General features: G+C 39.7%; 1 long non-coding RNA gene across 2 annotated transcripts in view; it reads left to right on the top strand.

Moving 5' to 3' along the window:
* Window positions 1–590: 590 nt before the first annotated feature.
* LOC127584068 (uncharacterized) overlaps window positions 591–13,551 on the top strand; it is a 38,327-nt gene continuing 25,366 nt past the window's right edge. For both annotated transcript variants that reach the window (XR_007958338.1, XR_007958337.1), the window contains exons 1-2: window positions 591–687; window positions 6,565–6,657. This is a non-coding gene — a long non-coding RNA (uncharacterized LOC127584068). The remainder of the gene's footprint in view (window positions 688–6,564; window positions 6,658–13,551) is intronic.

Below are 13,551 nucleotides of genomic sequence, written 5' to 3'. Positions count from 1 at the left end.
TATTCTTCACCAAAGTCCCTGTGAGATTTTTGAAATTATTATTAATATTTCATATTAAGCATTTTAAAAAATCTGATTTTGTCTTTTTCATGTTCTGTTTTTTGAGGTAAGTGACTTCAGCTTTATGCACACAGACACATTACTGTCTATTAGCCAGTGTTACGGTCTCAAATATTAATGCTGAGTTGTGTTTTGTTTTACACTACTGCCTAACATGCCCTATACAGAGGTTAAAGATAATTTTTATTCAAATGATTGTGCATTGTACAACTATTTTAATAAAGTTAATTAAATAAAAAATATTGTATTTTATTTTAATAACAACATTCCCTTTCTAGTTTCTTAACAAAGTAATGCTTTAAAGCAATCTTTATGGCCATTGGAGGCAAATAATGAGGTGTCCTCAAACTTGGACAAAAATTTAAAGTAAATTAAAAATAAAAGAACAAAAGAACTTTTACTCCCCCTCCTGATCGCCCCACCCCCATGCCTACCCCACCACCAAACACAATCATTTCTCTGAATAGCCTTGAGCTGGAAAACATCACGAGGAGGTCAAAGCACAGAAAGAACAGGCCTGTGACAGTTTCATTTGTTACTTGAAGCATGTGACCAGCAGACACCAATCCTCTGCTGTGAGTGGAGTCCAGATTGTGACATCTGGAAGGAAGAGACATTCGCAAGAAGGTACTAATGTCAATTGATCAGCAAAGACAAACTAGCAAAGCAAAGACTTAGTGAAAAATGCTCCTTTGGGTTAAAGATGAAAACGAACATATTGTATTCTTTTCATCTAACTGTCCTCCTGCAGTTTGTTCTAACTTAATTTTGACATCAGGCAGATACAGTAGATGTTGGTTTAGAAATAGAGATATTCTGGAAATGATACTACCAACTGATTATTTTATAAATATGTATGGTATACATGCATTGATAGTGATTTAATTCCTTAGCATTTATCTTCCTTTGTTAAATGTCCGATGATTATATTGTACTAAGAGTTCTTGTGATATACTAACACCAATATTCCAAATATAGCTGCACGTAATATATTGCCTTAAATTTGACTGATAAATGCAAATGACAATATTATGAAACATGTTCAGTTTAGGAGTCACTATAAATATGAGATAATAAATAACGGTGTGCTACAAGGCAGTAATAGATTGTGGGATTCCCGTAATATAAATTACAAGTGCAAAGCTTAAGCAGTTTATCATGTCATCTTAACACTGCTCTGAAATAAATCCCTACATTTATTCTTCATGATACACACAATAAGAAATAATTTGAACACTTTTTAGATGCAGTTTGGATGAAGAGACATTTATTAAAGATAAGCAGTAATAAGTTGGGGGAAAAATCTGCTGGTCTCCCTTCAGAAACGGGACCATGCATTTTGAAACCTCACAGTTCAGGCCTCACCCAGGGTTTCTCCCTGTCCACACCACCTCACCCACAAAGGTAGTGGACTCTGTGCAGAAGAGTGAGGTGGACATTGGATAGAGGCGGGGAAGTGGAGCAAAAGTGAAGCTTGTCTGGTTGCCTGTCACAGTGCCTTTGGGCTGTTTCTGGAGATCAACAGTCAAACGATCCCATGACCCAAATGTCATCAGATCACTTAACGCTGGCAATACCTTTTTTGAAAGCCACTCTTCACTTTATTGTGAGGCTCCTTCTGATCTGATTTGATGAGGGTTTTGGCACATGTTCCACCACTGCTAACCTCTTGACATTCTTGTGTCTGGGGGCTCCTGCAAGGTAAGGCCATTGAAGCAGGAAGCTTGGGAGCATTCCATTGCATCTCATTTGCATTCCCATGCTGGACCTCTGATCTGCCCTGGGGTGATCCTGCTGGAATGTAAACAGGGGTAAGGAGGATGACTACTTGGTACAATAGGATTGTGCCCCCTTTTCCTGACCTCAGTACTGAGGAAATAGGCATTTCTGCAGGGGCAAAGGTCAGAGGAATCAGTTCCTGTAATGTTGTGCTGACTCAGGCTGTGATGATAGCATGCAATCTGATTCAAAGTGAAGTTATATGATGTATTTTTAACAGTTCAATAGTTGCAACAAAGTAAAAATATAAAGTGTACATATTGTAATACAATTGCATTGCAAGAGTGACCTAAAGGGCAGGAATCTATTACATTTATTTCAACTCTGTCAGAGCTGTATTTCATGATGCATTTATCCCATCCTCTCCATCTGTCAGTGTGCTGCCGATGAAGGCCTGAATGCTGATTAATGCGGTGAATACAAACTGATTTTATTCCATTAAAGGCAGTTCAGATGTCCCTCTGTGTGATACTTCAATCCTCTATGACCCAATGGGTCAAGCACTGAAAGATTTGAAAGATATAGATTCAGTGGCTCAGTGGATCTGCATTCCTGGACAAGGGTCTGGCATGTGGGGGCAGCTGGAGGGAAACATCCTGTGTTTACTGAGACAGCCTCATTTGCATTATAGAAAAATTCTCCAATCACTTTTTGTGCACCTCTTGGGAAAGTTGTGTACATATAAGTGTAGGTATGGATTCTAAAAAAAGGCACACTGCCTTCCTATTGAGGAGAATGATGCCTTGTTTCATTTAGAGTCATCAAGCAATACAGCACAAAAACAGGCCCTTTGGCCCAAATCATCCATGCGGACCAAGATGCCCATCTAAGGTAATCCCATTTGCCTGTATTTGGTGCTAAACCTTTCCTATCCATGTAGCTGTCGTTAGTTTAGTTGCTGCATGTTTCAGAATAGAAAGGAAGACTGCATGTATGTAAACACTTTCATGACCTTAAAAGAATTTAGAGCCACTGGTAAATTCTGGTCAATAAGTTTATGGCATATACGTTGGGCAAGGGTGCACAGTTTTTCGACCACTCTCCCTCCACCCACAAATATCCTTTATATACCTGTGTTATGGCATAGAAGTGAAAGAGCAGTAGCTGTATCACATGATACAGGGCAAGTCAGTCCTTTTGCTCTTGTGAAATTTCAAGCGTGGTCAAGAAAAGACTGCCACAGGCAGCCATTTAAATGCAGTGCCAGATGTTTTTGTTGAAGTCAAAAAGGAGAACAGAAGGAAGCAACTGAGTCCACTGAGTCTGCTAGCAACTAAAAACAGGTTCTGCAAAACACAATGGGCTTAATCTGTGCAGGAGTGGGGAGAAGAGAGGGGAACTGATACATAGGGAGAGACACTTCATTCACTTTGCTGGACCAGGTTGATTTTAAGTGCCAGAACTCATTTACATGATGTTTATCTGCTTCCCACTTGAGTGTGAATGAACACCTTTTCCTCCCAACAGGAAGCTTAAAAGAAATATTAATAAAACTGACCTTGCTTTGTTTTGTTTCTGGTGGGGTTTTGACCCAGGGAAGCCTCCACTGATTTCTCCCTCAGGCTCTGGGCTCACATTGCAGTTGGACAGTGCTGACAGAAGCACATTTAAAAGAGGACCCCACCAGCCTTGAGCAGGTGCTCTCGCTGTTTGCAATTTAAAATTTCAGTCAGCTAGATTGAGCTCAGGACTCAGTTCAGAAGTTCCTCACTCACCCAGGTTTACCTTCCTTCTTCCCTCTCCAATATATCTATATTTGCAACAGTAACCCTTAAAATAAAACAACCAACATTTGTAGCTCATTGTCCAAATCCTTGGAGATAACTTTATCCTATTTTGTCCAGCAGGAAAATAGCAGGACTGGATCAGCCATCTGTTTTACATTTGTTCTATTTCATTTTCCATTGACACCATGGATGGATTGGGTTAATGTTAGTTACCCTGCTACTTGACTTATATTCCAAGGTTTAGAAGCAGGATGACTTCCCTTCTTGGTAGACCTCATTGGTGTCTGTGTTAGCTTTTGAAGATGTTCCTTTTGTACCTTGGAAGACCGTTTGCAATTTTCTGGGATTAACATCATTGGATCCCTGTGATTTTTTTACATTCCAGTTGATTGGTTGGAATTCACTTGGTTTATGGAGTATTCCTTATATTTTTCACAGTTCTTTTTTCACTCAGCAGTTTATGAGATGGTCAGTGGGTGATAACTAAGTGGAGCCTCTGTTCAATAGCAGCGGTCTCACTAGGTTGTACTCTGAATACTCTACCTCAGAGGGTTATGGAGGCCAGATCACTGGAGGTACTTAAGGAAGAGTAAAAACTGTTTTGAAAGACTGAGGAATTCAGAGCTATGAGGAGCTGACATAGTAGGGTTGAGGCCTGGGACAGATAAGCTATGATCATATTGAATAGGTGAGTATGTTTAGGTGACAGGTGACCTAGTCCTGCTCCTATTACCACTCCAGAGACTTGACTATATAATCTAGGCTGATGCTTTAGTGCAGCACTGAGGGAATGTTCCACTGGCAAAGATGCTATACTGGGCCCAGAATTTAGAAGAACGAGAGGTGATCTCATTGAAACCTACATAATTCTTAGAACATAGAACATGGAACGTTACAGCACAGTACAGGCCCTTCGGCCCATGATATTGTGCCAACCTTTTAACTTACTCTAAGTTCAATCTAACCATTCCCTCCCACATACCCCTCCATTTTTCTATCATCCAGGTGCCTATCTAAGAGTCTCTTATATGTCTCTATTGTATCTGTCTCTACCAGAACCCCTGGCAGTGCGGTCCACACACCCACTACTCTCTGTGTAAAAAACTTACCTGTGATATCCCCCCTGTACTTTCCTCCAATCACCCTTATGTTAGCCATTTCTCTCCCCTTATGTTAGCCATTTCCACCCTGGGAAAAATTCACTGGCTGTCCACTCGATCTATGCCTCTTATCTTGTACACCTCTATCAGTTCACCTCTCATCCTCCTTCGCTCCAAAGAGAAAAGCCCAAGCTCACTCAACCTATCCTCATAAGAAATGCTCTCTAATCCAGGCAGCATCCTGGTAAGTTTCCTCTACACCGTTTCTAAAGCTTCCACATCCTTCGTATAGTGAGGCAACCAGAACAGAACACAATATGCTAAGTACAGTCTAACCAGGGTTTTATAGAGCTGCAATATTACCTCGGGGCTCTTGAACTCATTCACCCGACTAATGAAGGCCAACACACCATACGCCTTTTTAACAACCCTATCAATTTGCACAGCAACTTTAAGGATCTATGGACTTGGATCCCAAGATCCCTCTGTTCCTCCACACTGTTAAGAATCCTACCATTAACCCTGTATCTGCCTTCAAATTCAACCTTCCAAAGTGAATCACTTTACACTTTTCCGGGTTGAACTCCATCTGCCACCTCTCAGCTCAGCTTTGCATCCTATCAATGTCCCATTGTAACCCTCAACAACCTTTTACACTATCCACAACACCACCAACCTTCATGTCATCTGCAGACTTACTAACCCACCCTTCGACTTCCACATCCAAATCATTTATAAAAATCACAAAGAGCAGGGGTCCCAGAACAGATCCCTGCGGAACACCGCTGGTCACTGACCTCCAGGCAGAGTACGTTCCGTCTACAACCACCCTCTGTCTTCTAACAGCAAGCCAATTCTGAATCCACACAGCCAAGTTTCACTGGATCCCATGCCTCCCAAACTTCTGAATGAGCCTATCATGGGGAACATTATCAAACACCTTACTAAAGTCCATATACACCACATCCGCTGCTCTACTCTCATCTATATGTTTTGTCACATCCTCAAAGAATTCAATCAGGCTTGTGAGGCATGACCTGCCCCTCACAAGCCATGCTGACTATCCCTAATCAGACTATGCTTCTCCAAATGCTCATAAATCCTGTCCCAAAGAATCTTTTCCAATAATTTGCCCACCACTGAAGTAAGACTCACCGGTCTATAATTCCCAGGGTTATTCCTACTCCTTTTCTTGAACAAAGGAATAACATTTTCCACTCTCCAATCATCTGGTACTATTCCTGTGGCCAGTGAGGATGCAAAGATCATTGCCAAGGTCTTAGAAATCTTTTCTTAAGGGGCTTGCAAGGTAGATGTAGATTGGTGGCCTAGAACTAGGGATAAGTGTCTTAAAATGGGAGATTGGCCATTCAGGTCTGAGACAAGGAGAAAGTTCTTTACCTGGGAATAGTAAATCCTTGGAACTCTCCAACCAAGGGAACTCTGGAATCTCGCTATGTTCAAGACACAGATTGACAGGTTTTTGATCTTAAAGGAATCAAAAGGGAAATGTTAGTGCCGAGAAGTGACACGGAGGTAAAGGATCAGCCGTGATTTTATTGAATGGTGGAGCAGATATGAGGAGCATCTAATTCTTAGTTTTAGGTTGATACCCATCAGATTCTGAAGAAGGGAAGGTATTTCTTTGGGTGTTCTGGCCATGAATTTATCCATTAAAAAAAATCTAACATAGATTTTTCAATAATTTCTCTTATTACTTCTGATGAAACCTTCCAATACATAATTAACTGCTCTGTTTGCCCACATTACAAAGCCACCACACTTGAATAGCAATTAATTCATTGTTAAGTACTTAATAAAGTGAAAGTTTTTATTTAAGTCCAAGTTCCTTCTTTATAGAAATAATTTATACCTGATTCTTGTTTCTCCTACTGCAGCTCTCTCCAACAGTTGAATTTAAAGAGTTAACCCTCTGAGACAAATACATTTGAGTGACAGGCAATTCTGGAATTTGACCTTGTGACCTTCAGGTTGGTAATTAAGTGCTCAGTTGGATCAAAAGTTCCCTTTGTGAATCAGTGGTGATTGTAGAAATATTACTAATTTTAGTTTCTATTGAACTCTAAATTTCACCACATAGATTGGAGCATTCCCCAATGAATGTTGAACACCATCTTTTCAAGAATAACCAGGGATGGACAATTAATATTGGTGTTGCCAGCAAAGGCCTTATATGAGTAAAAAAAAATCTTTAGAATCAAATGTGTGTCATGTAAATCAGATACTCAAATGACCTGTGAAATTTTCAGTGGGTGAGAAGCTAGATTTTGCTCTTTCAGACATATGTATAGTAGGGTTAGCTTTCTGAAACATTACCTGATCTGGCATTGCAGAGAAGCCATTTAGGCTGTTTTTCTGATCTATTTTCATTGAGCCTTTGCTCTTGGGCTTTGCATTATCCTCACCAAAAGAAATGTAACCTCTGAGTAGCTGACCAAACTGTGGTTTCAGACTAAGGTGTGTACTTCAGCTCCAGGTACAGCATAAGTGTGGATGATGGACTGTCTAAAGGTGGATGATAAAATATTTGCTTCAACTATATGGTACCTAATTTCATGCAGGATAGTTCTTTCAAATATTTGTGAGAACATCAAGGCATTTTTTTTTAGTAGTAAACACTGTATGGTTGATCAATCCACCTAGATATTTAATATATACTGGACACAGCTTAAACCATGGGATAACCAGTGTGATATTTTACAGCTTGAGGGGTTTCCAATTGGAAAATGCAAGGGCTATCTATCCAAGATGATAATTAATTTTGTACCTAGAGGTGCTAGTGGACTCCAGTTTGAGGCTGTAGTTTGTTCTTGGGACAACACTGGAAAGAGGATTGGAAGACTGTTCAGTGATAACAAGGTTCTAATTTCTGTTAAGATTGTAACATGTTTGATGCAGTCAAACAGCTTACTTCAGTGATTCTACATTTGAAAGGTGTTTCTTTTCCGATACATCTGTGTGCTCTAAAACCAATCCATGAAATATATATATCCATTAAAAAAAGACAGAAAGAAGGATTCTGGCCTGGAATAAACATTTACTGAGTCTCCTCCCTTCAAAGTAGACATTCTTCTTTGCCAAAGTCCTTCATATGAAGATTAGAACTAAGTAGATGCTGATTGGAGAATGTGGCACTTGCATATACAAACAGTCCAAAATGTATTTTCCCTCTTACCTTAATGCCAAAACATGAAAAAATGAAAAAAATAGGGACAATCGATGCTTTAAGTGTTATCTGGTGATTTCTATAATTATATGGTTATATACTGAAGCTCAGAGCCAATTATAATAAGAATACAGGAAGGCAAGTACCTGGTACTGAGGCTGTGTTTCTCCAGCTGGTGAATATACTGTGCCCATGATGTAATTGGGAGAATGGTAGTAAATGCATGCACGCGTTTTTTGTTGGGCTGTGGTTCTGTCGATGTTGCTCAAGAGGAGCTACAGCAAGCAGTTGTATGCCCTGCAGGAGCTCACAGTAACCCCTGTCAGCTTTCTATCATTCAGTCAGTGCTTATTATCCTGGGAGAGTAGTAAACATGATCACAATGGTTCTAAGATAGCAGAATCACAGCCTCACGGCACCAGAGACCTGGGTTCAATCCTGACATTGATGCTGTCTGTGTAGAGTTTGCAAGTTCTCCCTGCGACCGTGCAGATTTCCTCTGGGTGCTCCAGCTTCCTCCGGGTGCTCCTGTCTGCTCCCAAAAACGTGGATGGGTAAGTTAATTGGCCACTATAAATTGCCCTGAGTGTGTAGGTGAGATAAGATGAGATAAGATAAGATACCTTTATTAGTCACATGTACATGGAAACACACAGTGCAGTACATCTTTTGCGTAGAGTGTTCTGGGGGCAGCCCGCAAGTGTCGCCACGCTTCTGGTGCCAACATAGCATGCCCACAACTTCCTAAACTGTACGTCTTTTTTGGAATGTGGGAGGAAACCCACGCAGACACGGGGAGAATGTACAAACTCCTTACAGACAGCGGTCGGAATTGAACTTGGGTCGCTGGCGCTGTAAAGCGTTACGCTAACTGCTACACTACTATGCCGTACCGTACTATCTAGGGGAGTTGATGAGAATGTGGGGAGAATGAAAAATGGGATTAATGTAGGATTAGTGTAAATGGGTGGTTAATATTTGGTGCAGACTCAATGGGCTGAAGGGCCTGTTCCCATGCTGTATCTCTCTATGACTCTATCTAGTGATAGAATCGATCAACACTGGGGAAAACCAAATGGTTGACTGCCTGAATCAAGCTACCTTTCAGATAACTGCTATTGACTATCCAGTTAACCAGGATTTTGAAGCATCCCAAAAAAGAAGAAAATACTTGCTGTGGACTGGGATTGCTGAAGGAATGGATACTAGTGATAGAGCAATTAAAACTGAGGGAAGTTCATTGAAGCTAGAATTAAAAGAGCACAGGTATCTATAAGGTGTGCAGAGCTGTAGGAGATTATGGGCATTGGGAGTGTCAAACTTGATTTGGAGATGATGAGAATTTTAAAATGGTGTTGTTGCTTATCCGGGAACCAGACAGGCATTTCTCAAAATTCCTCCCACTCTGGTCCCCTGCAGCTTTGCTTGGGAATGCGGCCGAAGCCTACTTCAATTCTGACACATTTATGGCACACAGGCGGAAGCAGTTCCACAGAAATTCCTGGCTGTGGGGTTGTGTTTCAGTAAGTCAGAAGCCTAGCTGACCAAAGATAAAGTTCAGAACAAGTCATGTTTGCAATGATCCGTTTAATCTTTCACAGGCAATCAATGCAAACAGGGGCAAGCAATTAAGGAAGAACCTTGAACATCATTTAAAAAACACAGGTTCAGTGATTACACAATGGCAGTTTTCTTCTATGACTAGTTTACTCTGTAGATAACTTTTATTCAATCCAAATGATGTCAGTGTTATCAACACCTTTAGGAGGAAAGAATATTTAAATTAATCAAGGAATTATGTAGCCTATTTGTAAAATAAAGGTCATATCGTATGACTAAAAAGTAGGGAAATATTTGACTCAGTTGGACAACTCCTGAATGTTTATTATAGGGAAGAGCATTGAACTGGACCTTAACCTTTGTGACAGAAAATGGATCAATTAAGGTTTTTTTTCGTTTGCCTGAAAATGAATTGTCACTTTCCCTGTCAAGCAATTATTTTTTAAAGTTGCATTGGGTGGGGAGGGGAATGAGGAATTGGCTTTAAATTCTTTATATATAATTTAACCCTATTGCAGTCAGATAGTACAAATTAAAGAAAGACAGACTTGGCAGGACATTCCAAAGCACATTAAGCCAATTAAGTAATTGTTAAGTAGTCAATGTTATAATGCAGGAAACACAGTCAGTCAAGTTGCACACAGCAAGTTCCCCAACAGTAGCAACATGATAATGACCAGATAATCCTTCTTGGATGTGGTTGAGGCCATTTCTTTAGTCATCTGAAATTGATATTCAAATCTTCAATCACTGTTGACTTTCTGATTGTGCTCTGCAGTTGAACTTACAGTAATGTAGAGAAACAGCAGTGGGAACTGGTCATTTGACTCTTCAGATCTGCTTCAAATTCAATATAATTATTCACTTTGTACTCTTTTTCTGCCTTTGTCCCATATCACTGGATCCTCTTAGCATCCACAGTTCACATTATCAAAAGCCTTCTGAAAGTCAAATTTATCATACTGACTAGTTACTGATTCTCCCTTATCTATTCTACTAGCAACATCCTCAAAATACTCCAGTAGATTTGTTAAGCTTCACTTCCTTCTCATTAAATCCATGCTGACTTTGTCCATTCCCATTAGTGCTTTCCAAGTGTTCTGTTACTTCACATTTTATTATAGGTTCAAGCAGTTTTCCCGCTGCACGTCACAGTGAACAGTGTCCAGTAGGAACTTCCACATGTTTCCCAGCACTTCATGCTAAGAAATCCACTTGTTGCTTCTGTGCCAGGTTAAACCTGATGAAACACAACAGGCCCATTCATTTCAAAGCAAAGAATGGCTGTGAGGGAAAAGGGTGTGGTATATAGTAATTTAGTTTTTTTTAAATGAATTAATTTTAATATATATAATTGCTTTTCAAATGTTGTATGCCTTGCACAACACCAGGCTTCACTGATCAAGAACTATCTGAAGACCCATTTCAGGTAAGTGGGAGGCAACTAGCTTGCACAGGTCAGGGAAATAGTACAGCCAATGCTTATATAGAACATAGAACAATACAGTGCAGGAACAGGCCCTTCGGCCCACCAAGTCTGCGCCGACCATGATGCCAATCCAACTAATCTCATTTCCCTGCACATGGTGTGTATTCCTCTGTTCCCTGCCCATTCATGTGTCTGTCTAAATGCCTCTTAAACGTTGCTGTCATATCTGCTTCCCCCACCTCCCCTGGCAGCGTGTTCCAGGCACCTACCATTTTCACACTTCTCCTTTAAACTTTCCTCCTCTCACCTTAAATCTATGCCCTCTCATATTTGTTGTTTCCATCCAGGGAAAAGGACTGACTATCTACCCTATCTGTGCCTCTCATAATTTAATATACCTCTATCAGGTCGTCCCTCAGCCTCTGACACTCCAGAGAAAACAATCCCAGTTTATCCAACTTCTATTTATAGTTAATACACTCCAATCCAGGCAACATCATGGTGAACTCTTCCTGCACCCTCTCTGAAGCCTCCGCATCCTTCCTATAATGGGATGACCAGAATTGAATACACTACTCCAGATGCAGCCCAACTAAAGTTTTATAAAGCTGTAACATATCTTCCTGACTCTTGATCTCAATGCCTCGACTAATAAAGGCAAGCTTGCCCATATGCTTTCTTTACCACCCTATCAGCCTGTGCAGTCGCTTTCATGGAGCTATGGACCCAACATCCCTCTGTACAACAATGCCCCTAAGGGTCCGGCCATTTACTGTATAATTTCCTCTTGCACTTAACCTTCCAAAATGCATCACCTCAGACTTGTCATGATTAAACTCCATCTGCCATTTCTCCACCAAAATTTCCAACCAATTTATATCCTGCTGTATACCTTGACAACCTTCCTTACTATCTAGAACTCCACCAATTTTCATGTCATCTGCAAATTTACTGTTCAGACTACCTACATTTTCATCCAAATCACTTACCTATATTACAAACAACAGATGTCCCAGCACTGATCCTTGTGGAACACCACTGGTCACAGTCCTCCAGTAGGTAAAACACCTCTTCACCACTACTTTCTGTTACACGGTTCCACAAGTGTAAGCCTAGCTTCATGTCTTTTGTTTTTCTATTCTGAAACCACCAGTATTTATTTCACTGTATGCTACTACTTTGCTCCTGTTTAATTTAATGGAAGTATTGAAGGCGTTAGAAATTTTTCCTCCTTATGTGTTATTATTTTGATATTTAAATACTGACAATCTATAACAGCTGGCAGACATTTTACTTGTTTGTAATTTGTGAAACATAAATTTAATAACATTAAGAGCAGAAAAGTAGCTAATTGTGACTTGTTTCCACACATCTCAATCACCTAAATTGGCACTTAACCAGGAACTCTGATCAAATTGCCTTAATTCCAGATGTGTAGTGAATCATGATGCAAAAAAAAACTACAGTTCATAGTGACTCCAAAAAAAAGTTACCATTCATAATCACTCTAAAAGACTACCTTACAAACTAAAGCCAACTTCTTCTCAGCCAACACAACCCCCAAATGCACTCAATAAACACACTTACAGCTGATGAATGAGCTATTCTTAATAGGGAGATACTTGATACATATAGGAGATGAAGGCATCTGTCAGCAATTTTTGGAATATGAATGAAATTTTAAAAAAATATTCATACAGTCCAGGAATCTGAATTTTGCACAGAAAGGCAGTAGAAATATGGAACTCTCTCACTTAATGGTATTTGGTTTGCGTATTGGGTCAACTGAAACTTTGAAAACTTTCTGGAGTTATGTTCAGAGACATCATGAGCCAATTGAATGTCTGAACAGATTCAACATGTTTCAATGTCCAACATGGTAATTACACCTGAACCCTTTTCTGCTTCTGCTTTTGCTTATGCCAGACTTTTCTGTGATATCTCTTTCCTGATGTATCCCAGTGATGTTAAACTTTGCCAGTCCCACATCCCCAGCCCAGCTTCAAAATTGGACCTAGCTAATTTAGTAGCCAAAATGAATTTTTACTGTATGATAAAACATTGGATAAACACAGATATGGGTGTTATTTATCCAAATTTTTCAATTCACCAGCCTGCAAGAAAATAAATCCTATTCATTTCTTAATGTGTGCAGTACCTTCTAGTACCAATGTGCATTACCTTACATTTATCCAGATTGATATCCATCTGTTGTCCTTAGCCTAACTGCTTAATTTGTCCAGATCCCTTTAGATAACATTAACTTCATAATATCAGAGAACACAGGAATCTGCTTTTTATTTCTTAGCATTCAGTTTTGCTACAAAATCTAGGGAGATCAATTAAGATCAAATATTATTTTAAAAGGAGTTTATTTATTTGATTGATGTTAAATGTTGCAATCTCTTATTCCTTTGCCACCCTGGAGACAGTGGGCTCTGGCACCAATTCCGATTTATGATGTAATTTGAGTGTAATTTCCTGGTGTTACTGCCAGGGATTTTTCTACACATGGTCTGTACCCAGACTGTCTCCAAGCAGCAGTTTTAGAGCATAAAACCCATGAACAAAAGATAATTCTGAAATAGCAATAAGGTTCTGGCTTTATAACACTTATATCAATTAAAACACTTATAATTCTTTAAGACAAGTATTATTCAGTGGTAAACACAGACAGATGTAAAGAGGATTCTTCTATTCTGGATGTGA

This window comes from Pristis pectinata, chromosome 28 (assembly GCF_009764475.1).
Source record: "Pristis pectinata isolate sPriPec2 chromosome 28, sPriPec2.1.pri, whole genome shotgun sequence".
Taxonomy (NCBI): Eukaryota; Metazoa; Chordata; class Chondrichthyes; order Rhinopristiformes; family Pristidae; genus Pristis; species Pristis pectinata.
This window is presented reverse-complemented; position numbering and strand designations above follow the sequence as displayed.